Source organism: Neodiprion fabricii, chromosome 1 (assembly GCF_021155785.1).
Source record: "Neodiprion fabricii isolate iyNeoFabr1 chromosome 1, iyNeoFabr1.1, whole genome shotgun sequence".
NCBI lineage: Eukaryota > Metazoa > Arthropoda > Insecta > Hymenoptera > Diprionidae > Neodiprion > Neodiprion fabricii.
The window spans coordinates 12,401,693-12,419,981 of NC_060239.1; the positions used below are offsets into that span (position 1 = coordinate 12,401,693).

Sequence of the window (18,289 nt, forward strand, 5' to 3'; positions counted from 1 at the left end):
CCCTGATCTTGTAAGATCTTATAGATCTATTATCTGTGGAGTTTTACTATATATCCACCCAGATCTTCATTGGACATATCATGGATTTTGTAGGGAAGAAATCAATATCTTTGGTCGACGTTATTTTCATATTATTTACTCCTATTTCCGTTTACGTTTCGTCATTAAAAATATTTAACAATTATCGTACGCACAATTCGTTCTACCTCGGAGAAAAGTCCAAGCCCTACGTAATATAGACTAGGCACTTTAGGACAGCCGAACACGTTAACATTGGGAGAAATTCGGAGTAATCGAAGATGCGGAATTGCTGGGGCCTTGTATAATTTAGAGCTCTCCTTTATGGCGAGAAAGACGAGCGACCATTCGCCGCCTGGTGGTTGTCTACGGTACCTCCACTTATGTGCATGGATATTCATAGGCATCCAATGGATATCCATGACCGACTTTTTAATATGACCGTAGATATTGTGGATTGCTGTTTATGTCTATTAGAGATACACGATCGATATGGACCTTTTATGGAGTTGTGGATCCTGTATCGACCTCTAACAGATGGAGCATTCCGTGCGGAGAAGGTTAACTATAGCACTGAAAAACTAATTTGCCCTTGTTTTTATGGAGTCCACCCGATTTTTTAAAAATGCATATGATTTTAAATGTACATATTCTTGATAGTATCGAGAGGCGACTCTCTGGATTTTAGATCTAGTATAGATTTTGATGAGACCCGTCGACCCTATCTTGGTCAAAGTAAAACAAAAAGTGATTCGTCATGATTTGCATTTGAAACAACCGTTTCTTTAGGCACACTTCCGATTCCTCGGGCCTTACTGCGAAAGTAGAGATGTATGATAAACTTCTTTCATGATCTATCATTTGGACATGCATCTGACTTACAAAAAATTATATCCCAATGTAGGGAAGTTGTATTTCAAAGTTCGTGGCATTGTCTCGAAATATGTCGGAGTTAACAGTTGCCATTTTCAAACCGGAAATGGGAATGAGTTAAAAAACTTATTGGAACGTCGTCTCGATGGCAACAACATTCTTCGCAAGTCGAATCAAATTGATTCAATGGTTAGTCCTGAATGTTACCTACAAAAAACTCTTACACTAACCCATGTGATTGAAAATTATGGATATATATATATTTCTAAAAACATATTTTGTTATCAGAAGGTTGTATTTCTAAGTTCATTAAATTACCTTAAAAAATGTCAGAGTGAGCAGACTTAAGCAGGAAGTCAAAATGAGTTGAAATTTTGATTGGAATTTTACCTTCACATAAACAATTTACTGTCCAAATTTCAGTAAAATCGGTTCGGCGGTTCGTCTGAAAGCCTGCTTACAAAAATCCGACACACACACCCTTTTTTCAAAATATTTGAAAATGATTCAGTACCTGACAAAATATCGTTTCAACGGGATTCTATAATTTTTTCTAAATCCGACGTTTTTTTCGAAAGCAAATGCATAAACCATTCCGTTTGCAAACGATCGGGCCTAGGCCTAAAATTTGAAAAACCACTTTTTGTGGTTACTCGTGTGAAGTTGGACCTAATATTTGGCAGTAATTTGTGTTTCACCATGAGCAATTTCGTGCAAAATTTCCGTCCAGGGAGCCGATCAGCCATTCTTAACCAGCCATGGCCTTTAGAATCAGGAATTCGAAGAACCACAGGCGTATATGTCTTCCAACTAATATAAATGATCGAGTTATGCTACAAGATCAAAGAATACTCATTTTTTTCACTACACGGAAAAAAAAATTCAGCTCGTGGAACTAAATATTAGATAGTTACTTGTAAACAGTTCGTCGAACTAAACGTTCTGTTATTGGAAGAGCACTGCATGGTTCGTATAACTGACTGTTAGTCAGCTGTCATAGCTGTACGTTGTTCAGCTCTCTCAGCTAAACAGCTTCGTTCGAAGAGCTAGACCAGAATTTTTCGGCTCCGCTCACAGCGCTTATTATTAAATAGTACAATTATATTGCTGTTAGTATTATTTTTCATCATTATTATCATTATTTATTCAGTGTCATTTACATATTTGAATGGACTATTTAAACAATTATCTATCAACTGTATTTAAATCATACTCATGAAATTTGAAGGTTATGAAATATGTCAACGCACCAGAGCACAGCGCAACTTACAGCTCTTAGAGCAAAACCATTCAGCTGTGAGAGCTGAACAACTTGCAGCTATCAGAGCTGACTAATATATAGTTGCTGTAACTACAAGATAGACCGTAGAGTGCGTATAGTTACTGGAGCTGTAGAATACAGCTCGCCGAACAGAATTTTTTTTTCCGTGTATCTAGTCTAACACGGTCTGTATAGCTAGCAATGCTGTATCAGAAAATTACAGATCGGGCGACTAGATTATTTGCACCTGCTCTGAAATGAGTACATTTTACTCTTGGAATCTCGTTCATCTTCAATATCCTGTCTTCCTGTACAACTCCTACAGCGTTAAAACAGTCGAAATATCTCCATGCATTCATTCACAAGTTGATGTATTGCAAATTCAACACATTTTGGCATTGGCATACTCGGTTAGTTCTTTAATTTTTTGTATCATAAAACGAGAAAATATCGTGATCGCCGCGTACTGAATGACCGAAAACTTCAGTATGCGGTGATTACCAGACCGACGATTCCTTCTTTTTCTTCCTTCGTGGCTATATCCCGTTAGGTCAAGTACCAATGGCCCTCCAACTCCTGAGGACGAGAGCAGGTTTGAGCGCAAGAGACGAAATCAACTGACTATTGGATTTCGACATACCAGCCCCAAGGAGTAGCGAGAGAGAAAAAAGTTAACCCGTCGTCCTGTCTCATCGCCAAAGTCGACACACATATAAATGCCACTATGATTTTTTGAGTTCGTAATAATAAATTTAAGGTGAATATAGCTTTTCTCTGTCCCAGGTTATTTTTGTAGTGATATTGTTGTGTTTCTTTTTCTTCACACTTACACATCTTTAAGTTAATCGACTTCTCACTCATGCCTCAATAGATCATTCACATCAGTAGGCTCAAACTCGACAGTTTCGAACCATTCCAAATGAACCTAGTTGAAACGCAAACCGAATTATAAGCAACCGTGGGTCCTGTAGAGATTAGGAGATTTTTTAAAGATCTTTCTGGTTACCACTACCGCATCTTTAAGCGTATATCTAGTATCATCGTTCACCAGAAGAAAACATTGATCACTTGCACTCTTTTAGATGTCCTGAATTCCTTTATTGCGTACTCCATCTTTGTTGATGATCGACATATAATTGCTTTTAACGACATATTTTTCAGTCTCTTGTATAAAAGTCATATTCAGCACATCAATTCTCAATTATGTTATGACTACTGTTTGAAAAACAACAGAAACGACTCGAGTCATGCTGCTGCTGTTGCAGGAATCATGCTTTACCATGCTCATCCAAAAGTCCAACTGTTACACAAGTTCATATCAGGAAACGAATGAACCGATGTATACTTATGTAAGTACACGACTACCACATCCATGTGCCTTTAGTGATTACGGCAATCATGTTGAACTATATTCGCACTTCATGAACCGAGCTGTGCGTGCAAAATTTATTGGTCTTAATTCGCTTAACACGGATAACTCACTCAGCACTACTTAAGCGCCAATGAGACGATTGCCTCGAGTGTAGCGCACTTTCATCATTTCAACTTGTATCTTGCCACTTTTAGACTGAATGTTTTTGTCTGTAATGCATACCAAAAACTAAGCTTTCTTGACGATTTTCAGTATCTATCCAGGTAGGATAAAACTGAAAGTCATAAAAAAGATCTTTGAAAGAGGTTATAACCCATGTTTTGGCTTCCGAATTATATCTGCATTAGGGTATCTAAAAATGAACAAGGTTTAAAGTTCGCGGAATCCATCAAGAGAAATAAAAATCTCAAATACGTTGATATATAATATTGAACCGATACATTTGATTAAACAAATAAAAGCAAATAGGGTTGATAAATTGCATAACGCTAATAGATTTGAAGAGTTGCAGATTATCGGGAGTTTTGTGGCTGGCCAACTAAAAATGGCGAAGAAAGATGGGGGATCCATTACGGTTGTCTTCGAATACTGAATTTTATAATTTTGACGTTGAACTCGTTTTCATCGACCCCGAATAACCCAGAGTGACAAATTTCTATTCACATAATTTCACTTGTAACTTGTTACAATTTGCCAGCTCAATTCACACAATTTCGTCAATTTACTCCGCCGATCACTAAACAAATGAGGGCACGGGGCAAAACAGCGCTAAACGATCTCTGCCGAACCACGGTTGCCAACACCGAGCTTCACTCGGTCTGCCGCGTGGCACCGCCTCTCTCGCTAACGTCCCGTAAACAAATGAACATATTAAATGATCAAACGAACTTACCTGTGAAGTTCGATCATAATTACCAGACAACCCCGTCCGAATAGATCACTAGGTAGATTCCCATCTCATAAACTACGTGCCACTACACTTAAAGTTATTATCATAATGCAAAAAGACAATTACAGCCACATCCTATGCGATACCACTCACGACTGACTTTATTCTTCAAAGCTGTGTCGTAATCGCAACAGAGGGATTTGGATTAATCAGGTGGGACTGATCTATTCGGTCGAGGCAAACTTCACAGGTAAGTTCGTTTGATCATTTAATTATATTTTCCGCCTCGTTTTCGAAATCACTAGGTAGATGTTCAAAGCATCTTACGACAATGGTTGTGAAAACACAAACGTACATGTATATATTTAAAATTCTAATGCGTATTATTGAATTAATCAGAATAATTTACTTTTTTTTTTTAAATATTTATTGGCCCCCAACATTTGGCCATAAAGAAAAAGTCATCCAGGAAGTTTACTACTCTCGTAAATGAACACGCCTTCTGTAACTGGTCTATTATAAAACTTGGCGAAACAGATCAATCCAAATAAAGCCGCGAGAATAATAATTTTTCTCTTGAAACTTGCGAATTTTCTGATTTTACAGTTTTCAGTGAAAATGATGTTTTTTATTAGTTTAAGCAAACGAAGCTTTTTATCTGTATTTATTTCAATAGTCCAGTCATTAGAGTTGATAACAAAAATCAAAAATTTTTTACTACAGGAAGGAATCAGCTAACATTTCTTTTCGTTAATTATAAACTCTAGTTCGAATAGAAAATCTGCAGTCTGTAACACATTATCTTCACAAGACTGATAATTGTTACCTGACATTAAAAAAACATTTACATAAACGACTGACGTCAGCCCTCTATTTCTCAATTCATTGAGAAACTGTTTCAGAATCTTAGTGAATAGGTAAGAAGTTGTCGAGAGTACAAAGGGTAAGTAGGTGAACTAGTAAGTCGAATTTTCAAACAAAAGTTTCAAATGTTTATTATGATTTGGATGGATAAAAATGCAAAAATAGGCATCCTGCAAATCTATAGTACTCGTGTAGCATTTATGTGATATAGAACCTTAAAACGGTTATGAAATCATCCATTTTAAAATGCTTGGTAATAATAAACTGATTCAGTTGCTTCTGGTTTAGAATCAATCCATATGAGCCATTCGCTTTTAGAACCAATGAATATACTTCATAAAAGCCGTCTAGGATTTGAGCTGCATCACGTAATGGCTTCTAAACCTAATAAATTGTTTATTGAAATTGTTATATTTTCTTTTCGGCATAGTAGACCGAAAACGGGATTTTACGCCCGCGCCCGGTTCATAAAATCCCTTTTTACGCCTACGTGGGATGAAGAATATTGTTCAGATCACGGGCATAACACCTTACGCCCTTGATACGAAAATACCTATTTCCATTCGGAGACAACTGTTGCTAAGAAGGTGAAGTTTTTCAAGTCAGCAATGAATCAAACGGAATTTTATATCCGCCTATCCAAGACAACAGTTTCGTGTCATTGGATATTTGTTCCCCGGCTGATTTGCAAAACTTTATCCTTCTTGCCTGATGATTTACGATTGGAATTACTGTTTCCTACGATAACTCTGTGACGATTGTTTGTCATTGGTGGTGAATCTCTGACCCCCTTGTGGTTTCTAACTCCTGCATGTGTCCTGTTGACTATGGTATGGCTGTTGTCAGCATAACCTGGGAGGTCTGGTCACTTACTGATTCTGACAACGGAAATAAGGAAGACTCGTGGAATTTAAAGCCAATTTTCTGTTATTGTCCAGCTTTTTATAGCCAGGTTTGTTATTTTTGAGACCCAAAGAAATTTTTTTCTAGAGATTTTACTGAGTTTACCCGCTTTTCCAAAATATTACCGAATAAAGACTTTCCGATTGGAGTCACTGTTATGATTTCCTTATCCGATGGATTAACACTATGGTAGAGGTTAGGAATAACCGTCATGTTTCAGAGTCAGTATGATGTAGATTTGACATCGTGCGACCTGTGTCACTAACCCATTCAACCAGCTGTACGTTGTCCTTTGTCTGGTTCACTTGGATAAGGTATTGGCAAACAACAACCCATTTGGTTTGGAATTGTTGCGAGTCTGACATCCCTCCGAACAGTGTTGGGTAACATCGCCGTCCTCGCTTCTGAGTTTGATAACGAGGCATCCATCAGAGTGCAATTACGTGGATCTGTGTATTTGTTAATAAACTCTGGCTTTAAATCAGGGGAATGTCTGTTTTGAATTGGAACAACTTCCAATTCCCTAGGTGTTGTTGATCTGCCCCGTCATGAGATTGATCGGAATCGGTTTCGTCGCGAGGAGCGTGACAACGCATCTTCGTAACCTGTTACAGAAATTTTAAGTGAAAAAGTCTGATTCTCCTGAACTCGTCTGAGAATTCTGTAACGTTTTTTCCAACTTTTCAAGTCGCTTTAAAAGTTCCACAGGCTGGTCGATTCCTCTCTTTCACGTTCTTCTGATTTCGATCTTTCTAAACTTACTATCGTAAATTCGATTTCTCGACATAACCAGATTTATTTTAAACTTTTTTCATGTTTTATAGCTACGGACCATGGAATGGAATAAAGTCAGCAGCCAACGCTACCGCATACAATTGCAATTGTCTTTATGCATTATTATAATAACTTTAAAAGTGGTGTCACGCAGCTCATGAGATGGGAAACTATTTAGTGATCTAGAGGACGGAGCGGAAAATATAATAAGCTCGCCGATAACAACAAATATTAATGTTCCATAACAGTGTGCCTTGTCTCGACGATTCATTGTCTGCGTTCATTTACTTAGCCTAAAATCTCTGGACAGCCCATAGTTTGTGCCAAATGTCCTGAGAAGGATCCTGTTGCTCTCCGCTTCCATATTTCCGCTTCCTTCTTTTAGTATTGCAGAAAGCAATTCGTACCCACCATTAACTAATAAAATAAACGTGCCTGTGGCCAAAGTGTCACAATAGACTGTGACAGCAGTATTCTGGGACAAGCGTCTCGATATGTACACAAGATAGTTTATGCACACCTATACGATTTCAAAACATTAGATTTTGAAATATAGGCTTTGGTGAATCACTATTTCTCTTAGGGTTAGAAATTCGGTTTTGAAAATGTCTAGCTCTTTACTACGGCAAACGATTACTATGATGGACCCAGCGAAGAAATGATCAATATCAAGACACGTAATACAATTAACAAAAGGTCAGATCTATGTAACCTTAGTAATTTGTATGCCCTCCCGCCCCTTTCTAATTTCAGTTAGTATATGAATTTGTTGTATTAGTGGTAATTTAAATTTTTTTAATTTTCGCGCGCTTCTTCGTATCGATTAACTATGGATAATCAACCAATCAATCATATTGCGTTCGATCGTGTCTTACACTTCATTTCTCCACACGACATGTAATCTACAACACCTCATGTTTGTCAACTGAAGTCACGTTCTCGTAAGTCTTCGTTTTGCATGTTTTCTACAGGTTTTAATAATAAAATTGCAATTGATGAAACAATTTACTTCTGAATAAAAGTTCCTAAGTTTCCTTGTATATATGAGGACCATTTATACCCACAAGTCTTAATTCTCCAATATTGCATTGCATAAAGAAACGATAATCTCCAACCAACCATCAGAATTGTATTTCTTACATGTTATTCAAATGACAAATATAAAATGTCGATGCGCGACCTCTAAAAAAAGTCGCACGGCATTTTCCTTTCAGGAGGTATAATATCATATTATTAACTATAGTTTTATGAAGTGTCCGGTAAAAAACGAAATGAAGTTTTTCTTTTGAGGCACTCTAATCTGAATGTCCAAAAGACAGCTTTCACGACTCTTAGATGTCAAAAACACGCGTCACAAGATATTATTCCAGCATCACAACATATAATAATTTTCAGTTTTGCGTTCTCTGAGTAAGCAACTGTTTTCCAGCCAAAACTCTAAAAAACGGCATAATCTAGGTTATATTTAAACGTGACATGTTTTATGTTCTGTAAGATGATTCTCCCATTTGATACTCGAAAATAAATAAGCTAAAGATCGTTCCACTGACATATATTCTGAATTTTATATTAAATTAGTTCCATAGCGAATCACAAAAATTACTTGAAAGTAAGATTCGAAATAAACTGTTACCCAATAAGTTGCATCCCCAATAATCTTTACAACACCATGATGGTACCAATATTCATTTCATCTCTTCAAAATGCAATTATTCACAAGACCGCTGCAGTCTCGCAGGAAATAAACAAGTGAAAGAATTTGTTTGACAAATAAAATTGATGGCTGCATACTAATAATTAAAAGTCATAAAGGCTAGAAAAATTCGGAATGAAAGCTGGCAGAATTGTATAATGCTCAACGAAGGGTGTAACTGGATAAGAATGTCAGAAAGTGCCCCACAGCTTTTTATTCAGCAATTGCAATAAGTAAATTCATATAAAAATGGGACTTTTCGGCTGAATGTTACTTTTCTATTTTGGTATTTGCGGTCATTAGTTCGAAACCGTCATTTACACTAATCGATTTTCCTCAGGACCTACTATAAATATCATGTTGAAAGCAAGACTACACTTGGATATCAATGAAACATACGAAATGTAATATTTTTGCTGAAAGTTCATTAATAACTTAACAATTCGCTCGTGCGGGAACGACCTACTTTGCGCACTCGTATCGTAATGTATTAATTTTCTGTCAATTCGATGTATTATACCAACTTAAGAATATGATTCCGATGCATTTTTCAGTTTCCTTTCTGATCATGCTTTGAAATTTTATATTCAAGTGGTGCTCCTACACGAACATCCATAAAATCAGCGTATTCCATTTTCTACGTATAACTTAGTTTGCACTCGATGACGGCATTTTGGCACATATAAACGTAATACGTAATTAGTTTCTTGAAATTCAAATTTCTTGCTAAGACAATACCATACTACCTAACGTTGACGAAAGAATTCTAAAGACAGTCGACAACATAAGCTTTGCTGTGCTTGGTAAGACGTTTTGAAGTGTGCGGATGAAATCAAAGATTTTTACTATAACCAACTCTCTTACGCCAGAATCCTATAAAAGCATCGGAAGTACAAAAAACTGCAATGACTTGGGTTCCACTGCAGAGAGCAGCCTAAGAGAGCCATTACATAATCTCTTAAATTACTGAAATTTTTTGATTCATCTCCCAACAAAAATAAAATGGCTATTTACAAAATCATCTAATTTACTTCCAAAAAATATTTAAATATAAGTTATTGCCGAGAGTCTTATAACATTTGATCGGATGAAAAATTCGACATCAAGTCAAGCAATTGACATTCATGTAAATGCTCCCAATAAAAAATTGGAAATGAAGATTGAGAAATGGAACGAAACATTCCGAGTTAGTGGTACGTGTAATAACGAGGGTCCCAATTAAAAATTCCGCACGGTATAAATTCAACGACATTGTTTTTGGAAGTCCTTAGTTATGTATGAATGTGGATGAATTAATTTTTAGGCCGCCAAGTACGACGAACTCTAGATTTTTAGTCTTGTTGAATTTGAAATGAATGAATTTACGTACACTGATACGATGTACAGAATGTCGCATAATATGAAGAGAAAAAAAGAAAACATTTAGTAAGTTTTGAAATATAGTTGACACTCCCAAGAATAGAATTCCTAATAAGAATAGTACGTAAAAATGCGGCTTGCAGGTTGCAGTTGTGAACGAAACAATATGAAAAGGAACAACAGCTACAATTAATTTCAAATCTGTAAAATATCGGGGTAAAAAAAAGTCTGTACTAACACACATCGGTTACGGGCTGTTTCTCAGTACTTCCTGCTTCAACAACAGATCTGCCAACGGCGTTTCAGCCGCTTACTACACAGGCCATTCACAAGCTCAAAGGACAACCTGGAACAAAAAATATTTAAGTCTGTTTAGATTATATTTTATAAAAATCTGAACCCTGATAAGTCACTTGTGGTGAATATCGCCCCAAACATATTTCAGCTCCTCACAGTCTTATTCGTGAAATGGGCGTCATTCTTCATGCGAAATAAAGCCTGTTTTTAAAGACATTTTTGGAAATTTTTTCAACTTTGGCGATGTTTTACAACATTTAAACAATCAATTTTGGTTAGAAAAACTAAGAGAGCTATTTCTGCGATTCTTAAACAATACCTAGATATTTTCTTTAGATTTTGAGAATCCATTTTTGAGGCAAACTATCACGTTTGCGATGAATTTCTGCCAGTTTACGATCAATTTTAACTAATGTAAACAATATTCTCCATTGCGAAGCGCCCAGCCACCGATGCACTAATTCCTCGCTTATTTGACTTCTCAAACTATTATGTTCCATTGAAATACCGGCAGACATATAATTTTGTGAGAATTCAAGGTCTGCCACTTTACACACGGGTACGCAGAACTTTTCATTTAACAACATTAATTTGTTGTTGCCCCACTATTTTCCGCTAACGCGCTAACTGGGTAGAGCCATTTTTATAAACGCATAGTAAACCATGCAATTCGCTGGAGCTGACAAGTTTATACATCAAGTCAAGAAACTTGACGCTAGCTCCCCGACTACTCGCATCTCAATTGGAGCGAACTAGTTTGCTGCAAACAGCTAGGAATTTTATATTGATCTCGTATTTCAGGTTCAATATCATGATGAGTAGCCAGCTACGTCACGTCCTGGCCTCGGCCTCATAAATCATTCCGATCCTGACTGCGGCACTATGCGTATCAGATTCCTTAGATGCGTTCGACCTGTAGAGTGATTTTTTAATCGCCCCAGGCCGACATCTCCTAAGCAAAGAAAAGTACGAAGAACCGTTGAATAATCAAGCCTAAGAGGTCGAACGAGGAGGAAGGACGAAGGGGACCGTATCAAATTTGTTAGAAGTAAAACAGAGAATGACAAGTAAAACTGTACTTGGTTTTTCTCAAATGGAATGGTATACTATTTCGTATTCGATCTGGGAATGTGATTTCAAATTTCGATTTTAACACACGCAATCTCCTTCTAGTGGCTGACATACAGATAACTTAACAATTAAATAAACATTGGAAAGTGCATGAAATATTCTTTAAATTCGTGTGATTGTTAAAACAAATTCTTAAAAAAAAATTTTTTAAACTCCGAAGTTCCTGAGGAAAATTTTTCGCAATTAATTTTTTGCCAATCTATGCTGCATTGCTTTTCAAATTTTATGGCAACTTTATTGAACATTTAAAGATGTGAAAAAAAAATTTAGTCAGTATAAAATAATTGTTTTGACACAACCTGAAGAAAATTGTTGCCTGATAATTTTTCTTCGAGTTGACAAACTGCGGCAATTGTAGTCCTTTTGTTCCTTACTCATTTCGAAATTGCAATGAAAAAATCGATTTTATGTGAAATTACACTATCGATAAAACTAAGAAACATGAAAAAGCTTAATATTTGAATAATGGCGGGACTCGGAAATAGAAGATGCGATCTTTACCAAAAATTTTCATGTTTGTTATGCAAAAAACGATGGCTTAATTCAATTTTTTATTTATGTATATTAATTTAGTATTTAGATTTATCGACAAAGAATTGGAATTATGTATCTATGAAACTTTGAATGAAAAAATCGGTTTCTTTTATCGCTGCCATACATTTCGAAGATGTAGTTGTGCGTTAAACACGTTAGTTTTTTGCTATTCCGTAGCATCTAAATAATTCCGAATTTCGCTTTAAGATTTTCAGAAGATATTCTCAAGATGTTGAACTATCGATTTGAGAGGAGGGGGGGGGGGGGGGGAGTTGATTTTTTCAAAAATCCATATAGCCATCCCCCCTTAAAGCTGTGATCTGTATCTTACGGTCATGTTGGAAAGCCTTGAATAATATAGATAAGAATTACGATTTACGCAATCGTAGCAATTATGGTCGTAAAACTATTTCCAACAAAAAATTTGATTTTACAGGACTGACGATGTAAGAACACCATGAACATTTCGAACTATATTCAAATTCGAGCCAAACGTCTGTCAATTCTCGATACTATTGAGTGATTCAAACAATACTAATTAGCTTTCCCGTAATTGTATTTTTAGCTTGGTCACCAGAAGTGTTACAAATAAATGTAAAATGAAAATGTCATTGATCACGTTCTGAATTGTGTACATTAAAAGTTTATCAGGATTTTACAAAAATCTGTATAGGCATACAAATTTACAAATATTTCAATATTCAATTTCAATAAACAAATTTCCAATATTTCTTCTGAGCGGTCATGTTCGAACCAGATATTGTTCAAACCTAAGAATTTGATAGTCATAATAAAAATGAAGAGCTATTCTTGTAGATTTATTCACGTGGAAATAACATCGTAGAGTTATCGAATACAGTACATTGATATAGAAATATTATAATAACAGAAGTGTACCCTGAAATAAAAAGTCACGGAGTTATAACGAAACTATTTCTTAATCTAGAAAGATGGAGAAAAAAAGCTAGACTGGATCAATAAGCAATGAAGACGCTAGATACTTGAAGGTCGTTGTACTGCACTTTGATTTGGAAAATTTTAACTTTTTCTATCAAAGTAATGACTTTATTTTTTACACTGCATCAATGACCAGTGCAATAAGACACCAGTAACCTTCAATGTTATGTATAATTATACCTGCAATAACCGATAAAAGCTTATCGCTGTTCAGTAAACATTGCATGTGATGTAAGACGTGCGAAGTTGCGTTATATTACTCAAATAGAAATTAGTTGACAAACGTCATTAATTACCTCAGGTGAACGCTTCCACAACAAAATAACTGTCAATAACGATAATCACTCGACTCACTCGAAACGACAGATGAAGAACAAGATTCCGATCACCGATCACAGTCAATAAACAATATACACTAAATTTATCGGTTCAATATATTACCTACAAAAGTGTTTCGGCAGAGATAAAAAAAAAAATTCAGCTGCGACGTTTCAAACGAGATCCGAAGTGTTCCGATTCGGTCGCGTGACTGCCGTGATAGTAAACCGTATTGCTTACTAAAAGCCATGCTGCGCGCCGCGCTGTCTCCAAAATTCTCTGTTCTGATTCGCGCAGGAATTATAACTGCCGGTATATGTTGGTCGTGATAAGCGATTAGCATTACGACCGAAATTGATCGATAATTTCAACCTTATCTGGTATAGCAATGCCGCAGGCCAAGCTTTGCCCGAGTCCTCATTTGTATGTGGAGATCAGGCTTGAGTACAGATGAATGTGTCGCAAAACAATATGTTGTTTTTTTTAACCTTTTAATTCGAGCTGGAATGCTCTGCGTTTCACTATTTTTTTGGAGCTTTTTATTAATTAAACTACTTTTTTGACAACAACTGCTGGGTTTTTTGGTTCCACATGATCGCTGAAATATTTTTAAGGCTATGAAAAATGCGAAATTGATTCATTTACTTATTGCAAAACAGCACATGTAAACAAATGGTCGAAAGTCGTAATTTTCCAGAAAAAACCGTATTTCTTGCCAATCAACCATAAAAATTCGAATACTGATTTTTACACAAACTTAATAGATACGCAACAAAAAATTTTACAGAATTTTTTCGATATTTTTCTACTTGCTGCTTTTGTCTGTCCGCCAATTTAAATTTTTCATTTTCGAGTTCAGATTCGTAATCAGCGACCCTAAAAACCCGTGTATGCAAAATTTCAAGTTATTCGCATATAAGGAAAAATGTTTGCATCAAAAAGTTAATGCAATTCATTTCGGGACTGTAGTTCGACGATCAGTGTCCACGGCGAACAAATTTTCGGAACTTAATTCTGCGAACATTTACTTGCCAAGTATGAAATGAAGTGGTCCAAGAAATCTTTGAGGAGTAAAAAAAATGGTCATTAGTACTGTAACAGATTGACATTTCACACTATATATTTTCTCAAGCAGATACAATTAACGAGGTATACAAACTGATTCAATGAAATTTGGAAGCATTTTTAAAGAACTGAGTTTACGAAAAATAAGAGATAATTGGCAATTTTCTTATTTGTGAAATCCCCTCAAGTCGTCAGATGTATAGAAGTGGGAAAAAAAACCTCAAGAATGTTACACAATAGTGGCGTTATTTTTATGAACAGCGGTTGATCTGTGGTCGAGGGAGAAAGGAGGGGGGGGGGGGGGGAGGGCGATAAGAGAAAAAGACTATAAATTTTAAAGCTATCCGAACCTTGGTTCGTAAGTTAAGACCTGGGCGCGATTAAAAAGTGTGATTCGTGTGAAGACGGCTTCAAAGTTTGCAATTGATATTGGCACATCGGATTCACTAGATTTACTGCAACTTCTACAATTATTCGAATTTTTTATAGGTTACGGGCTTGAAATATTCTTAGAAGATGAGGCTATTCTAAGATGGAATGAAAAAAATTGATTTTCTGAAAGATTATGAAAGTAGGAACGTACATCTTTAAAGCATTGTTTTTTGTCAACTCCGTACAGATTTTGAAAGCTGCCTGATTGATTTTAATTGAGGCTTCAGTCTACAGAATATTATCATCGGAATTGAAAAAAGTATCTCTTCAACCTGGCATAGGGTGTATTTTGTGAAAGTTTAGAATGGCGAACTCAAAACAGGGTAAATCCAACCGAACTTATGCACGTCAAGATACGTTTTACCTATCAACATTCGACTTACGGTTCACATCAAGTTCCAATCGTTGAACAAGAGGCAAATGCCGATCAGCAAAACGTATTCTCGAGTGTTGAAATGTTCGTGGATTTCAATATTTTATGCCGTTAATTAAACAAATGCAGGCTGAGGTATGCTAATTTAAATTGCTCGTATCGCACTTACGGGATACAGAATACGCTGTAGGCTGCACTGCACGCATCGGTAATCGTCACCGAACCAGTAGTCATCATCAGTCCTATTTGCATATATTGATAGAAACTTATTTAGATTTATTCTAATGTGGATCTATGGATTACTGTTTCACCGATGATTACCGGCGCATTCACCTTACGTATGGTAAAAGAGAAGCGAATGACGCAATATATTTATCGGCGTGGGCGTCGACGAAATGCTATAAATAACGGTAGCCGAAAGCAGGAATTATCTTGGGCGAGATGCCAGGTCAAGTTCTTAGAAAAATGGGTCGTTTCTGTTGATGAAAGTTGAGCCATTGATATGCAGAAAATGTTATGTCTATCTAGTTGGACTTATCGTCGGTCGATAAGGTAACTGCAGGCTTCGATCTATCAACAATATGAGATACTGTAGAAGATAGGAGTGCATGTTATACGGGTATACCAGTTTTTACAACCTATTCCTCGATCAACGGAATGTGCTTGCTATGTCGTACAGCGATTCCATTGTCTAAGTCAATTGTAATTATAGTTTAATATAATCAATATTAAATTATGATATTTGCATATTACCTAATTTCATGTAATAAAGCTGAACGAAACTATTTCATTCGGGTTTTTAACACATTGAGAAAGAAAATATAGAGCATTCTTCTGAAGGAATATTGAAGAATATTTCAATTGGACGTTCGAATTGGCATTTTAATGATAAAAAATACGAAATAATGGCATAAATTAAAAACCAGTTCTCAATTTAATTTTTTATATATATCTTCCAACCAGCCATCTATTGAATAACTTGAGAGCAGATGGAAAGCCACGAATTCGGATTGGAGTTATACTAATTATCAAGATAAGAGTGTGTTTTTGTATTTTTTACAGAAGACATGCATTTGCTAGTTAAATGTCTAAAGTGTAATAGTATTTGAATTTCACCCGGACTATTCGGATCAATGTTGTGTATCAGCATCACACGATTCTTCGTTACTAAACAAATTAAAGTGACAGTTATAAGCCGTGAATATATTGTTGTAATGATTCAAAGTTCATGTTAATGGCATTTGTTACACCCCAAATTTTTAAACAAACTTTATCCTCAAAGCGCCTATTTTGGGTTATTCGTATCAAAGTTTTGGACCTGATTGAAAATTTTTTGCATCGTACAAATATAGTGAAACTATACTAAATGCTTACAATTAGTTAACTAAACAGATCGTACTAACGATGAAATTTGCTGTGCAGACACTCCGAGGCTTGAGCTTTTTCAACAACGATTGACGAAATTTTCGCGAGTATAATGCTCATAGTATCAAAACGTACAGCAAATTATTTGATCAAATAATTGAATAATTGAAGGCATGGATAAATCAGTCGGGTGATTCTTAGAAATGTCATTTTTGAATTTCGACTGGCGCACCTCGAAAATTGGTTCCAAATACTTCTAAAACGAATCCTTAATTTTTCATCGGCGAAGTAATGTTTAGTGGTGATAACCCTACCTCGATGTCATCAACTCGAACGGGAAGATGAGCTTAGCAATTGCTTTCAGGGAGCAGTATTTTCGTTGGTCAATATTTTAATTTTTAAAATATTTGAACTTGGGATACAAATTATTTGTGAAACCAGGCTTCAAAAGTAGCAGTATCAAACTAGCTTCACAACTTCTGAACGCTGGAGCATTTTATGATTCGCCAACAACGACAAGGAGTAACTTGAATAAACCATCAGCATTCAAGCAGGCGCCGATAGTTATGCGATTCTTACCCTGTTTTAAAGTCGGGAGCCTAAACTTCATCACTGCTAACAAAAGTTTCATTTGGCAGTGTTCAAAATGTCTACCTGGTCCGCTGAAATTGAAGATTTGCAACCTCACAAGTTCTTGGTCTCGACGAATAATCAACAATTCTGTTTTAAAATTCTCTGCTGTTTGTGGATCGATAGATAGCCGTTCTCTTAAAACACTTTATAAAAATCGAGTGCTATCGCATCTTTTCCAGCCTGCGAGCCAGCCGTAATTCGCTTTAAAATTGTGAATATTTAATATTCTAGCAAAACACAACGCCTTCTCTTTGAGAATGGGCCCAGAAACAGATATTTTCCACAAACGTGCGCATGGTTTGATTTTCCGCACGGGTTTGAGTGCGCAAAATGTCCTACTTCCACATTGTGGAAAAGTGTGCGCAAAGTAGATTCCACGTGTAATATTGCCACGCGACTCATCATTATATGTAATTGGCAACAGTTAATGGGTAGCTTGAATTTCGTAGATTTTTACAGCTTATATACGTTATTCCTATTCTTTCATTTCGACGTTTATAGCTGTACATCTGTTGCTATGGCGGGTTTCGACACACGAATCACGGATAGCTGTGATGCTCTATTGTTTGCGTTATTTTAGCTGGTAATATTTTTCATTGCCGTTATAAATTCTGCACCTATGTGGCCGCAAAGTTGAAGAACAAGTCCCCTGAAATTTCACCAACACGTGTTTTGCTGGCTCCAGTGTCATCGATATTGAAGATTATTATAAGTATGAGAATGTTTGGTTTTGTGATTATTATGAATTTTCCAATTTACCGATAATTCTGAACATCTTTAGTTTTCTCAGAATGATGAGTAAAAATCTTAAAAATTTTCTCCTGATTTTTAAGTTTCTTCCTCCCAATCCCCCGAATGGGCTTCGTCCCCTTCTTCACCAACCCGCACTCTATTTCTTCGTGCTTATTCTATCGTCATGGATTATTCGTTGGCCTTGACTTTGTACACCTTGTTTGGAAAAAAACTATACGCAACCCGTGCACGCAGGTCATGTCGCACTTGTTACTTAATGTACTATAATGACCGAAAACTCTTACATAACCTCAAACTGGAATAATGAAAAATCTAGAGACAGCAACCAGTCAGTTGGAATAAAATGAGTCACATAAGAATGCTTTCAAATGTTGTGTGCAAATTATGCTGAATATTATTTAACTATGAATCCTTACCACTGATTT

General features: G+C 36.1%; 1 protein-coding gene and 1 long non-coding RNA gene across 3 annotated transcripts in view; one reads left to right on the forward strand and one right to left on the reverse strand.

Moving 5' to 3' along the window:
* LOC124179953 (multidrug resistance protein homolog 49) overlaps nucleotides 1–18,289 on the reverse strand; it is a 96,918-nt gene that overhangs the window by 71,516 nt on the left and 7,113 nt on the right. For both annotated transcript variants that reach the window (XM_046564927.1, XM_046564848.1), the window contains exon 2: nucleotides 10,245–10,352. The gene's annotated coding sequence lies outside the window, so the exon portion shown is untranslated. The remainder of the gene's footprint in view (nucleotides 1–10,244; nucleotides 10,353–18,289) is intronic.
* The window catches only part of LOC124180066, a 34,655-nt gene that overhangs the window by 12,181 nt on the left and 4,185 nt on the right, over nucleotides 1–18,289 (forward strand). The gene's annotated exons all lie outside the window — the stretch shown is intronic.